Source organism: Rhinolophus sinicus, chromosome 12 (assembly GCF_057876585.1).
Source record: "Rhinolophus sinicus isolate RSI-liver-muscle chromosome 12, RSI-T2T, whole genome shotgun sequence".
NCBI classification, from domain to species: domain Eukaryota; kingdom Metazoa; phylum Chordata; class Mammalia; order Chiroptera; family Rhinolophidae; genus Rhinolophus; species Rhinolophus sinicus.
This window is the reverse complement of record NC_142512.1, coordinates 5669496-5682500: the sequence shown is the minus strand read 5'-3', so window position 1 is coordinate 5682500 and position 13005 is coordinate 5669496.

Genomic DNA, 13005 nt, shown 5'->3' with positions numbered 1-13005 from the left:
TCGGGCGCCAGCCGACTTGGGGGCCGGGCGATCTTTTTCTGGCCTCCCTCCCGGTGAGGTCGACCGAGAGGAGCGGGGCCGAGGTGGGTGGGTGGGTGTGGGGGCGGGGCCGAGGTGGGTGTGGGGGCGGGGCCGGGGCCGCGCATGGCCGGAAGAAGGGCGTGGGGCGCGGGAGAGGGGTGGCGGGAGGCGGGTGTGCGCAGCCTGCGCGCGTCCGGGAGCGGGGCGCGGTTTACAGGGAGGTGTGGATGGTACTCGGAACAGCGGTGACTGACAATCGTTAGCACGAAATACGCCACCGTTTATGGATCACACCGAGAAGGGCCTACGTGTACCTATGTGATGAACTATCCCCGTGACCGTCGTTCGCCGTTGTCCGCACCACACGGAAAGTCTTCCCTCTGGCCACGAAGGGTGTTTATTTCTCCGGTGGACCGAAGAGAACGACAGAGGGGCTCTCCGCCTGAAAGCCCGAAGCGCGCCCCTGGGACGACCGGCCCCGGAAAGCGAGGGTCTGGACCGAACTGGCAGCCTCGCTCGTTTTTTGTTTGTTTGTTCGATTGTTCTTTTCCTCGTTTTCTTTTTTCCCACCTCCCCGCCTCCCCCCACAACAGACGACGCCCCACCCCGTTGCCGCGCCCTCCCCCCCCCCCCCCCCACTAGAGTTCCTGAGCGACGGGGGAGTGACAGAAAACATTCCTCTCCCCCCCGCCCCCCATCGAATACGTAGAACGCCCCTCTTCTAGTCAGCCGTCCCTCCTCCAGCTTCCCCGGCCCCCGGCAACTACTTCTATTTTGAACGGAAATCCCCACCCACCCCCAAACCCGCACCCCCACTCTGGGCACCAGAAAGCTTTCTCGTTCCTCCACCACCACCACCACCACCACCACCACCACCACCACCACCACCGCCACCACACACTTCGATTTGAGTCTGTCCTATGCGGGGGGGCGGGGCGGGGCGGGGCGGGGGGGGGGGGGAGATGTGTCCTACACGACTAGGTTGAGAAACAACGGCTTGAATCCGAGTGAGTGAGTGTGTGTGTGTGTGTGTGTGTGTGTGTGTGTGTGTGCCGAAGAAGGCGGTGGGGAAAGACAAAAACAAATAACTTTTCAGAACAATACCCATGGCCAGTGTCATTAACTGACTAGCTCCTCCTTAGCCGTCTCTGCTCTCTCCTCCCTCCCTCCCTCCCTCCCTCCCTCCCTCCCTCCCTCCCGTCCCCGAACCCCACCACCGAAGAAGTGAGTGAATGGAGAAGTAAGGCGACTCAAAAGTCACACCTGATTCAAAGTGTCGATGCTGTGAAGGGCTTTTAGATGCTAGAGCTCGCCCCGCCTGCCTCGCCTTTGGAACGGCAGCGCCTACGCCTACTGTCACGGAGGAATGACCTTCATTCGCCCCGACGGGAAGAAAATATTCCCTTTGGCCGAACCCTGGCTTTTCACACTGCAGATGACCCCCTGTGACAGGCGCAGGGAGCAGCTCCCTGACTCCGATTCGGGGAGACGGTGCTTTGGTGTGTGTGCGCGCGTGCGTGCGCGCGCGCGGCGGCCCAAGGGTGGTAAAACCAGACACCGCCTATCATTCATTGATCGTTTTAACCGTTTCTGAGTGTACGGTTCGCTGGCATGGGGTCCCTTCACGTCCTTGTGGAGGACACACGAAGGGGCCGCAGACTAAACCTGAAAAGCCCGGGGCGGGGGTGGGGGAGGGGACGGCGGCCTGTCAGCCTCTACGGAATCGGAGGGCCGAGATGAAACGCACGGGACGGTCCGAACGTGAAACCTCCTGACTGAAAGAGGGTGGGTCGTGGCTGGCCGGCCGTCAAACCTTTGGCCTGTGGCTTCCTTGACAGAGGTCGATCTGTACCCGAAGGGAGCCTGCCCGTCTATTGTCTTTTGGAGACGACGTACATACACACGCCCTTGGAATGTCAGAGTCATCCTTTTTCCGGATGCCCTCGGGGCGCGACCCGACGCACCCGGACCCGGGAGGCCTGGGAACCTCTCCTTGCGATCTCGTTTCCCCGAACACCATCTCCGTGCCCGGTGGTACGCGTTCGGGATTCCCTGTCGCGTGTTCGCGCGTCTAAAAGAAGTACGTGTCTCTCTGTTTTGCTTTTTATCATCCGTTCCCCGAGATCTCCCCGCGGGTGGACCTCACGTGACCCTCCTTCCGTTCCCCCGCCCCGCCCCCGTTGATCGCGATGGAGAAAAGGAAGCCGAGGAGGGAAGGGACTGCCGTTCCCCGGAGCGCTTTCCGAATCCGTTGAGGTTTTCCTTCCCGGCCTTCACGGTCACTTTGGCTCAAAGAATCACCGTGGCTCACGGAAACTCGTGAACGTTCGGAAGTCCGGTCTCCTGAACTCTGTTAGTTAGCTTTTGATGATTGATTGATTGATTGATTCATTCATTCATTCATTCATTCATTCATTCATTCTTTTTTTTTTTTTTTTTTTTTTCATTTCGGTGTTATAGTTTATTTAGCCCAGTGTAACCAAATTATTATCATGTGGACATAAAATCATATTTGAAGTTATTCGCGAGGTTATCTTGCACTCTTCTCTTAACGCTAAACCTTCAGAACGCAGTCTGTCCGTTACCACTACAGCCCATCTCCTTTCGGTCTAGGCACACTTCAAGGGCTCCACAACCTCCTGTGGCCGGTAGCTGCTGTGCTGGACAGAGCTGATCTAACCAACCGCGTCACGGCTCTAAGAATCTTGGAAAGGTACTTTCCTTTGGCTGCTCTTTTCACGTGTTCTTCCTTGAAGGCGGACCGCTGGCTTTTACATCTCTCGGGATACCCTACCTGACCGGCACTGGATACCGTGAATGCGTGACTATCTAATTTACTTCCGTGCCCCTTAAATCCCCCCACCCAAACGCGTATTTAAGCCTGAACGCCCAAGACTCCAATGCGATCTCTTTGATATCTTAAAGTGAGCTGCTGAAACCATTCGGGAAGCTATACAGCTTTAGTTGGCCGGTCGTTTCCACATCACCTCGGTGCTGCTGCAGGAGTTCACTGAAAGCCAAGACCGCAAACTTTGTCATCCTTTGACTTCAAAAAGTCAATGTGTCGCTGAGCGCCTGCGGCCGGCCCGAGCCGAGTTGCTCGGTAACGTTTGGGACAGACGCCCAGACGCCACCGTGCAGTAAACCGGGCCCTTTTCCCTCGAGCAGGAGGAAGTGGGGACCCGTGGCGGAGCGGGAAGGGAGGGGTTCCTTCCCAGCCCCGGTCCTGCTGTCATGCACACCCACGAGTCAAGGGGGCTTGGTCTCCTTTATGGCACCCGCCTGCGGTAAGCACGGTGGGCCTCTGCCCCAGCACCTCCACCCATGTCACCTTCAGCCCGGGCTTCCCTTCGTACCTCAAGGAACCTCCCGGGGTACAAGTCTGAGCGCTGTTCTTTGAGGAGCTCGAGAGGTCCCCGAAGATGAACTGGCCTCCTCCCCTTCCAACTTAACCTCAGCTCTCAGCTCCCAGCTCCCAACCTCCAGGACTCTTCTGTCAGCACGAGGGCCTCGCTATCAAAATCATCAACTCTCGGCCTCACCTCTTCTTTCTCTGGGCAGGGCTGTGCTTGTGAGGCCTTCCAGGATCTCCTTCCTTCCTTCCTTCCTTCCTTCCTTCCTTCCTTCCTTCCTTCCTTCCTGTCCTCCCTCCCTGTCCTCCCTCCCTGTCCTCCCTCCCTGTCCTCCCTCCCTCCTTGTCGGAGCCTGCCGACGAGACGAACGGTTCCTGAAGTGGGGAGTGAGGATTGAGAAAAAATTGGACAAGAGACAAAGATGGGATCGGGAGGGCGAGCAGTTCTGACTAGACTGCTGCCCCTACTTTATTTTTCAGCTTTCTTTTATACACACAGAAACAAGAAGGTTACATAAAGCGGCTGAGGCAGCAAGTACAGATTAGTTATGTTTTCTCAAAGTTTGGCCCTGACTGTTCTTAGACCTTTAGATATTTTCCCATTCCCAGGGTAGCAGGTGTCTGTTTGTTCTTTATGCTTATCGGAGTTCCCCTTAGCGATCCTCCCAAATTCTGCTTGAAGTTACATTTTCTTAACCCTTAATGCTCCGGCTCCCTACATATCCCCCTTTTTTATTTTTTTTTTTTGAGATCGTGTCTGGCTTAGGTAGTCAGTACAGACATTCTCACTTACCCGTCATTGGATATCGATCATCAAAGCGATCGACTCCTGTCTTAGGTTGTAAAAACGCTTACTGATCATTACCCGTCATTGGCTACCGATCTCCTTTGGGGTTAGACAGGGGCAGTGGCTTTTGGTTTATTAGCCATGTGGAGCCTTATTTTGTGAATTTCTCCATAAATATCTGTGACTGTCCCCATCACAGCTTTTGCGATGCAGGGGAGGAAACACAGTATCAGGAGGATCACAACAAGTGGAATTACAAGGGGGGGCCATAATTTGAAGCATTGAAGAGTATGATGGAAATACATTGTGAAAACTAGAGACAAGTTTGTTGAGAGTATCAGCTATACCTGTATTTAAAGGAGAGGCCTCTTGCAGTGTCAAGACCTCTTTATGAAACTGGATAAGATCAAGAGTAACATTTTTTCTTACACGGTCTGTGAGACTCATACCTCATAGCAGAAAAATGTTTACTCCAATCACCCTTTGTCTGTTAACAGCCGAAGCATAAAGTCCCATGATGTCTTACCTTCTCAGGGTCAAGTCACTCATATTGTAACAGCTCTGTTGAGATAAGTGGAGAGAACTGATCTTCATTGCCCTCATGACTTCTCTCACAATCAGGTGAGAGAGGAAAGCCAGAGACAGCAGTGGCTTTTGCCAGGCAGGGGGAAGGGGAGGAAAGGCTCCTTTTTGGGTCTTCTAAGGCAGCTCATTGGGGGTCCCCACTCGGTTCCGCCTGGCTTAGGTTGTATCTCCCGTGAGATATCTTACCCGTCTTTGGCTGCAAACCATCTTTTGGGGACCAGACAGAGAGACATGAGGTGTAAACACAAGGATGGAACAGAGTCCCAGAAAGGCACAGTCTTACAGACTCTTCTTTCCTTAAGGAAAGACATGGGGGGGGGGACAGTCGGCTAGGCTGTTGTGTGACTACATCTCCCCCTTTTTTGTTTTTGAAGCATGAGAAACACAGAACGTGCAGTTGTTTCATTTACAGCCCGTTGGAGGGCTATTTGTCCACATCTGAGGACTATGTAAAACAAACAGAACAATAAACAGAACAGCAATATCCCCAGCAAACCCTCTACCCAAAGTCTTTATCCATTTAACAGGGTCTGAAGTGGAAAGTCCTTCTGCAGCTGCGGAAAGTGAGCTTTCCCACACCCTAGGGGCGTGGATGGGTATCTATAGATGTCTCTTTTTCTGTGGGCTGTCGTTCACGGTATGGTTTAACACCGACCAGGAATTCACAAAGGTTTTTTTTTCCGGACCTGGAGAAATACAAGCAAAGCCTCTTCCCCGTGTTATCTCGCGGGGAGAAGTAGGATCAGCTTTCCCACGTAATATTTTAAACAAAGGTTGTAATTCACCGGTTGTCAACCGCAACTGAGGTCTAATCCAGTTAATGTCTCCCAGTAGCTTTTGGAAATCATTTAACGTTTTTAAACAATCTCGCCGGATTTGTATTTTTTGAGGCACAATGGCCTGAGGCATTAAACAATATCCCAGATAAGAGTAAGGAGGCACTTGCTGAATTTTTTGGGGGGGGGGCTATAACTAGCCCATAATTGTGGAGCTTTTTTGTAAATGAGCAAAAGCAGCAAGCAACTTTGGTTCACAAGAGTGGGCAAGAAGTATGTCATCCGTGTAGTGGATGATGTAAATATCTGAAAATGTCCTTTGGGTAGGTTCTATTGCAGCTGATACAAATTTTTGACACAATGTAGGGCTACTAGCCATTCTCTGAGGTAGCACTAGCCAATGATATCTCTTAAAAGGTTTTTGTAAATTAACAGAAGGAACACTGAAAGCAAATCTAGGGCAGTCATCAGGATTTAAAGGTATAGTATAAAAACAATCTTTTCAGTCCAAAACAATTTTATATGTGTTTTTTGGTGTGGCTGCAGGACAGGGCAAGCCTGTCTGTAAGGCTCCCATTAATTTCATGGTTTTATTAACTTTTTGTAAATCTTGTCATAATCTCTATCTACCAGATTTTTTCTTAATAACAAAAATGGGAGAATTCCAGGGAGAATTGGAGGAAGCAATGTGTCCCTTTTTAACTTGCTCCTGTACTAGCAGCTTGGCGGCTTGAATCTTTTTCTGTTGATAGGGGCCTCGGGCAGTGGATCTAGCCCTGCAACTACACTTGGAGGAGAGCTTCATTGTAACCTAGGCTTCTATTCTGATTGAGCTTCTAATAAAGGCCCAGTCTGTCGAGCCTGAACTAACTGCATTTGAACAGAGAGGGAAGTGAGTGCAGCTTGTAATCTTTGCACCTCTGCTTCCAAGGGGGATCCAGTTTGGGTTGGTCATTTTTAGAGTATCTGATTCCTTTATGTCTAGGATCGATCACATCCCTAACCAAATTCCATAAGGAAAAAGTGTCTACTGGTACTTCAGAGGGTCCATGAGCATCATAATATCCCTGCAAATGCTCTCTTACCTTTTCCCAAGTTTCTAAGTTTAAAGTCCCTTCTTCTGGGAACCAGGGACATATTTGTACTACAAACTCTAAGAATCGAAGCAACGTGCTTCACTGGTTTTAATTCCTCTAGTTTTTAGCATGCTCCTTAATATGTGGGTAAACAGCCTTTTACTGTTCCCCTGTCCCATTTTATTTTACTCCCGACTATGGTATCTCACCGCTTTCGCCAACCTTATTTGACGCGTCTCATTTGCAAGCGGTGTCCTTCACTGATTCCCCAGTATTCGGGTCCCTGTTCGGGCGCCACTTGTCGGAGCCTGCCGACGAGACGAACGGTCCCTGAAGTGGGGAGTGAGGATTGAGAAAAAAATAGACAAGAGACAAAGATGGGATCAGGAGGGCGAGCAGTTCTAATTAGACTGCAGCGCCTACTTTATTTTTCAGCTTTCTTTTATACACACAGAAACAAGAAGGTTACATAAAGCGGCTGAGGCAGCAAGTACAGATTAGTTATGTTTTCTCAAAGTTTGGCCCTGACTGTTCTTAGACCTTTAGATATTTTCCCATTCCCAGGGTAGCAGGTGTCTGTTTGTTCTTTATGCTTATCGGAGTTCCCCTTAGCGATCCTCCCAAACTCTGCTTGAAGTTACATTTTCTTAACCCTTAATGCTCCGGCTCCCTACACCTCCTTCCTGGATAATTGCCACCCTGCAGACATGTTTCTACCTTGGTTCTGACTCACACTCATTACGTTGCAGTGTGAACTCTGCCTCGGTCATCTGCTGCCTGGATCACTGAAAAAAATCCAGATCTCTTCCCATCCGGACAACTGCTACCACCTCTCCGAAATTAGCTATTAGGAGTGTAAGGCTTTCTTGTCCCACCCATCCATCCAAACACAACATGGGTGAAAGGAGAAGTCCAGCACGCCCAGTCACTCACTCATGCATTCTAAACTGCCCTCGTGGGGCTTCCTGATGTAGAAAAGCTGACGGACAAGTTCACGAGCACTTAGTGATGCAACGAGATAAATGCCAAGTTGGGAGACAGCTTCACTGACTTCTGCTGTCCGACGTTGGCAGTAAGGAGGATGGCAAAATTTGAGGTTCTTCACTTCTTGACGCAGCAGTTATGGATCGGACAATAAACAAGAGAAATAAGTAAAACGTCACAGGACGTCGGATAGCGATGAGTGCCAAGGAGAGAATACATTGTAGAAGGGGGACATGAATGCATTCTATGAAAGTACGTTCTCAAAGGAACAGTCAGGAAGGTATCTGTCACGATATTAATCGGGAAATACAGTTCGAACGCACAGAACCTGCATGCAGAAATGCGGCTCATCTTGGCGGGAGCAAACAGGCTGGGATGTGGCTCAGATAGCATTCTGTAAAGTGGGCTTCCATTTCCTCATCTGTGAAATGGGGGGTGGGGAGGGAGGGAGGGAGGGAGGGAGGGAGCGAGCTCCCACTTAATAAACAGTTCAGCTATTCTAAGAAGCAGGTACTGAGAGACGATTGGGTGTGCAAGAGCACGTTCTAGGGAAAACACTGGGGAGAGAAAGATGGAGTGCGAGCCAGAGGAGGATGGGGAGCTGGCATATCCACGGAGCGGGCCTGACCCTGTGCGGCAGAGAAGTGTGGCAGGGACAGTCTAACGCCACGGTGCGCTTCACTCCCGGCCAAGCGGGCAGAGAACCCCCAAGCCACAGTGGCCTGGCTGGCTGTGGGGAGAAGGCAGGCCGCCCAGAGCTGTTGGTGGGTCTCAGAGCACAGCTCAGCACAGCACAGCTCAGCACAGCACAGCTCAGTTCAGCACAGCTCAGCTCAGCAGAGCACAGCACAGCACAGCTCATCTCAGCACAGCACAGCACAGCACAGCTAAGGACAGCACAGCACAGCACAGCACAGGACAGCACAGCACAGCACAGCACAGCACAGCACAGCACAGGACAGCACAGCACAGCACAGCACAGCACAGGACAGCACAGCACAGCACAGCACAGCACAGCACAGCACAGCACAGCTCAGGGCAGCACAGCACAGCTCAGGACAGCACAGCTCAGGACAGCACAGCTCAGGACAGCACAGCACAGCACAGCACAGCACAGGACAGCACAGCACAGCACAGCGCAGGACAGCACAGCACAGCACAGGACAGCACAGCACAGCACAGCACAGCACAGCTAAGGACAGCACAGCACAGCACAGGACAGCACAGCACAGCACAGCACAGCACAGCTAAGGACAGCACAGCACAGCTCAGTTCAGCACAGCTCAGCTCAGCAGAGCACAGCACAGCACAGCTCATCTCAGCACAGCACAGCACAGCACAGCACAGGACAGCACAGGACAGCACAGCACAGCACAGCACAGCACAGGACAGCACAGCACAGCACAGCACAGCACAGGACAGCACAGCACAGCACAGCACAGCACAGGACAGCACAGCACAGCACAGCACAGCACAGCACAGGACAGCACAGCACAGCACAGCACAGCACAGGACAGCACAGCACAGCACAGCACAGGACAGCACAGGACAGCACAGCACAGCACAGCACAGCACAGCACAGGACAGCACAGCACAGCACAGCACAGCACAGGACAGCACAGCACAGCACAGCACAGCACAGCACAGGACAGCACAGCACAGCACAGCACAGCACAGGACAGCACAGGACAGCACAGCACAGCACAGGACAGCACAGGACAGCACAGCACAGGACAGCACAGGACAGCACAGCTCAGGACAGCACAGCACAGCACAGCACAGCACAGCACAGCACAGCACAGGACAGCACAGCACAGCACAGGACAGCACAGCACAGCACAGCACAGCACAGCACAGCACAGCACAGGACAGCACAGGACAGCACAGCACAGGACAGCACAGGACAGCACAGCACAGCACAGCACAGCACAGCACAGCACAGGACAGCACAGCACAGCTCAGCACCACAGCAAAACCGACCACAGCACAGGACAGCACAGCACAGCACAGCACAGCACAGCACAGCACAGCACAGGACAGCACAGCACAGCACAGCACAGCACAGCACAGCACAGCACAGCACAGGACAGCACAGGACAGCACAGCACAGGACAGCACAGGACAGCACAGCTCAGGACAGCACAGCACAGCACAGCACAGCACAGGACAGCACAGCACAGCACAGCGCAGGACAGCACAGCACAGCACAGGACAGCACAGCTAAGGACAGCACAGCACAGCACAGCACAGGACAGCACAGCACAGCACAGCACAGCACAGCACAGGACAGCACAGCACAGCACAGCACAGCACAGCACAGCACAGGACAGCACAGCACAGCACAGCACAGCACAGCACAGCACAGGACAGCACAGCACAGCACAGGACAGCACAGCACAGCACAGCACAGCACAGCACAGCACAGGACAGCACAGGACAGCACAGCACAGGACAGCACAGGACAGCACAGCACAGCACAGGACAGCACAGGACAGCACAGCACAGGACAGCACAGGACAGCACAGCTCAGGACAGCACAGCACAGCACAGCACAGCACAGCACAGCACAGGACAGCACAGCACAGCACAGGACAGCACAGCACAGCACAGCACAGCACAGCACAGCACAGCACAGGACAGCACAGGACAGCACAGCACAGGACAGCACAGGACAGCACAGCACAGCACAGCACAGCACAGCACAGCACAGGACAGCACAGCACAGCTCAGCACCACAGCAAAACCGACCACAGCACAGGACAGCACAGCACAGCACAGCACAGCACAGCACAGCACAGGACAGCACAGCACAGCACAGCACAGCACAGCACAGCACAGCACAGCACAGGACAGCACAGGACAGCACAGCACAGGACAGCACAGGACAGCACAGCTCAGGACAGCACAGCACAGCACAGCACAGCACAGGACAGCACAGCACAGCACAGCGCAGGACAGCACAGCACAGCACAGGACAGCACAGCTAAGGACAGCACAGCACAGCACAGCACAGGACAGCACAGCACAGCACAGCACAGCACAGCACAGGACAGCACAGGACAGCACAGCACAGCACAGCACAGCACAGCACAGCACAGCACAGCACAGCACAGCACAGGACAGCACAGCACAGCACAGCACAGCACAGCTCAGCTCAGCTCAGCTCAGCACAGCACAGCTCAGGACAGCACAGCACAGCACAGCACAGCACAGCTAAGGACAGCACAGCACAGCACAGGACAGCACAGCACAGCACAGCACAGCACAGCTAAGGACAGCACAGCACAGCTCAGTTCAGCACAGCACAGCACAGCACAGGACAGCACAGCACAGCACAGCGCAGGACAGCACAGCACAGCACAGGACAGCACAGCTAAGGACAGCACAGCACAGCACAGCACAGGACAGCACAGCACAGCACAGCACAGCACAGCACAGGACAGCACAGGACAGCACAGCACAGCACAGCACAGCACAGCACAGCACAGCACAGGACAGCACAGCACAGCACAGCACAGCACAGCTCAGCTCAGCTCAGCTCAGCACAGCACAGCTCAGGACAGCACAGTACAGCACAGCACAGGACAGCACAGCACAGCACAGCACAGCACAGGACAGCACAGCACAGCACAGCACAGCACAGCACAGGACAGCACAGCACAGCACAGCACAGCACAGGACAGCACAGGACAGCACAGCACAGCACAGGACAGCACAGGACAGCACAGCACAGGACAGCACAGGACAGCACAGCTCAGGACAGCACAGCACAGCACAGCACAGCACAGCACAGCACAGGACAGCACAGCACAGCACAGGACAGCACAGCACAGCACAGCACAGCACAGCACAGCACAGCACAGGACAGCACAGGACAGCACAGCACAGGACAGCACAGGACAGCACAGCACAGCACAGCACAGCACAGCACAGCACAGGACAGCACAGCACAGCTCAGCACCACAGCAAAACCGACCACAGCACAGGACAGCACAGCACAGCACAGCACAGCACAGCACAGCACAGGACAGCACAGCACAGCACAGCACAGCACAGCACAGCACAGCACAGCACAGCACAGGACAGCACAGGACAGCACAGCACAGGACAGCACAGGACAGCACAGCTCAGGACAGCACAGCACAGCACAGCACAGCACAGGACAGCACAGCACAGCACAGCGCAGGACAGCACAGCACAGCACAGGACAGCACAGCTAAGGACAGCACAGCACAGCACAGCACAGGACAGCACAGCACAGCACAGCACAGCACAGCACAGGACAGCACAGGACAGCACAGCACAGCACAGCACAGCACAGCACAGCACAGCACAGCACAGCACAGCACAGGACAGCACAGCACAGCACAGGACAGCACAGCACAGCACAGCACAGCACAGCACAGGACAGCACAGGACAGCACAGCACAGGACAGCACAGGACAGCACAGCACAGCACAGCACAGCACAGCACAGCACAGGACAGCACAGCACAGCTCAGCACCACAGCAAAACCGACCACAGCACAGGACAGCACAGCACAGCACAGCACAGCACAGCACAGCACAGCACAGGACAGCACAGCACAGCACAGCACAGCACAGCACAGCACAGCACAGCACAGGACAGCACAGCACAGCACAGCACAGCACAGCACAGGACAGCACAGCACAGCACAGCACAGGACAGCACAGCACAGCACAGCACAGCACAGCTCAGCTCAGCTCAGCTCAGCACAGCACAGCTCAGGACAGCACAGCACAGCACAGCACAGCACAGCACAGGACAGCACAGCACAGCACAGGACAGCACAGGACAGCACAGCACAGCACAGCACAGCACAGCACAGGACAGCACAGCACAGCACAGCACAGGACAGCACAGCACAGCACAGCACAGCACAGCACAGCTCAGCTCAGCTCAGCTCAGCACAGCACAGCTCAGGACAGCACAGCACAGCACAGCACAGCACAGCACAGCTCAGCTCAGCTCAGCTCAGCTCAGCACAGCACAGCACAGGACAGCACAGGACAGCACAGCACAGCACAGCACAGCACAGCACAGCACAGCACAGCACAGGACAGCACAGCACAGCACAGGACAGCACAGCACAGCACAGCACAGCACAGCACAGCACAGGACAGCACAGCACAGCACAGGACAGCACAGCACAGCACAGCACAGCACAGCACAGCACAGCACAGGACAGCACAGGACAGCACAGCACAGGACAGCACAGGACAGCACAGCACAGCACAGCACAGCACAGCACAGCACAGGACAGCACAGCACAGCTCAGCACCACAGCAAAACCGACCACAGCACAGGACAGCACAGCACAGCACAGCACAGCACAGCACAGCTCAGCTCAGCTCAGCTCAGCACAGCACAGCTCAGGACAGCACAGCACAGCACAGCACAGCA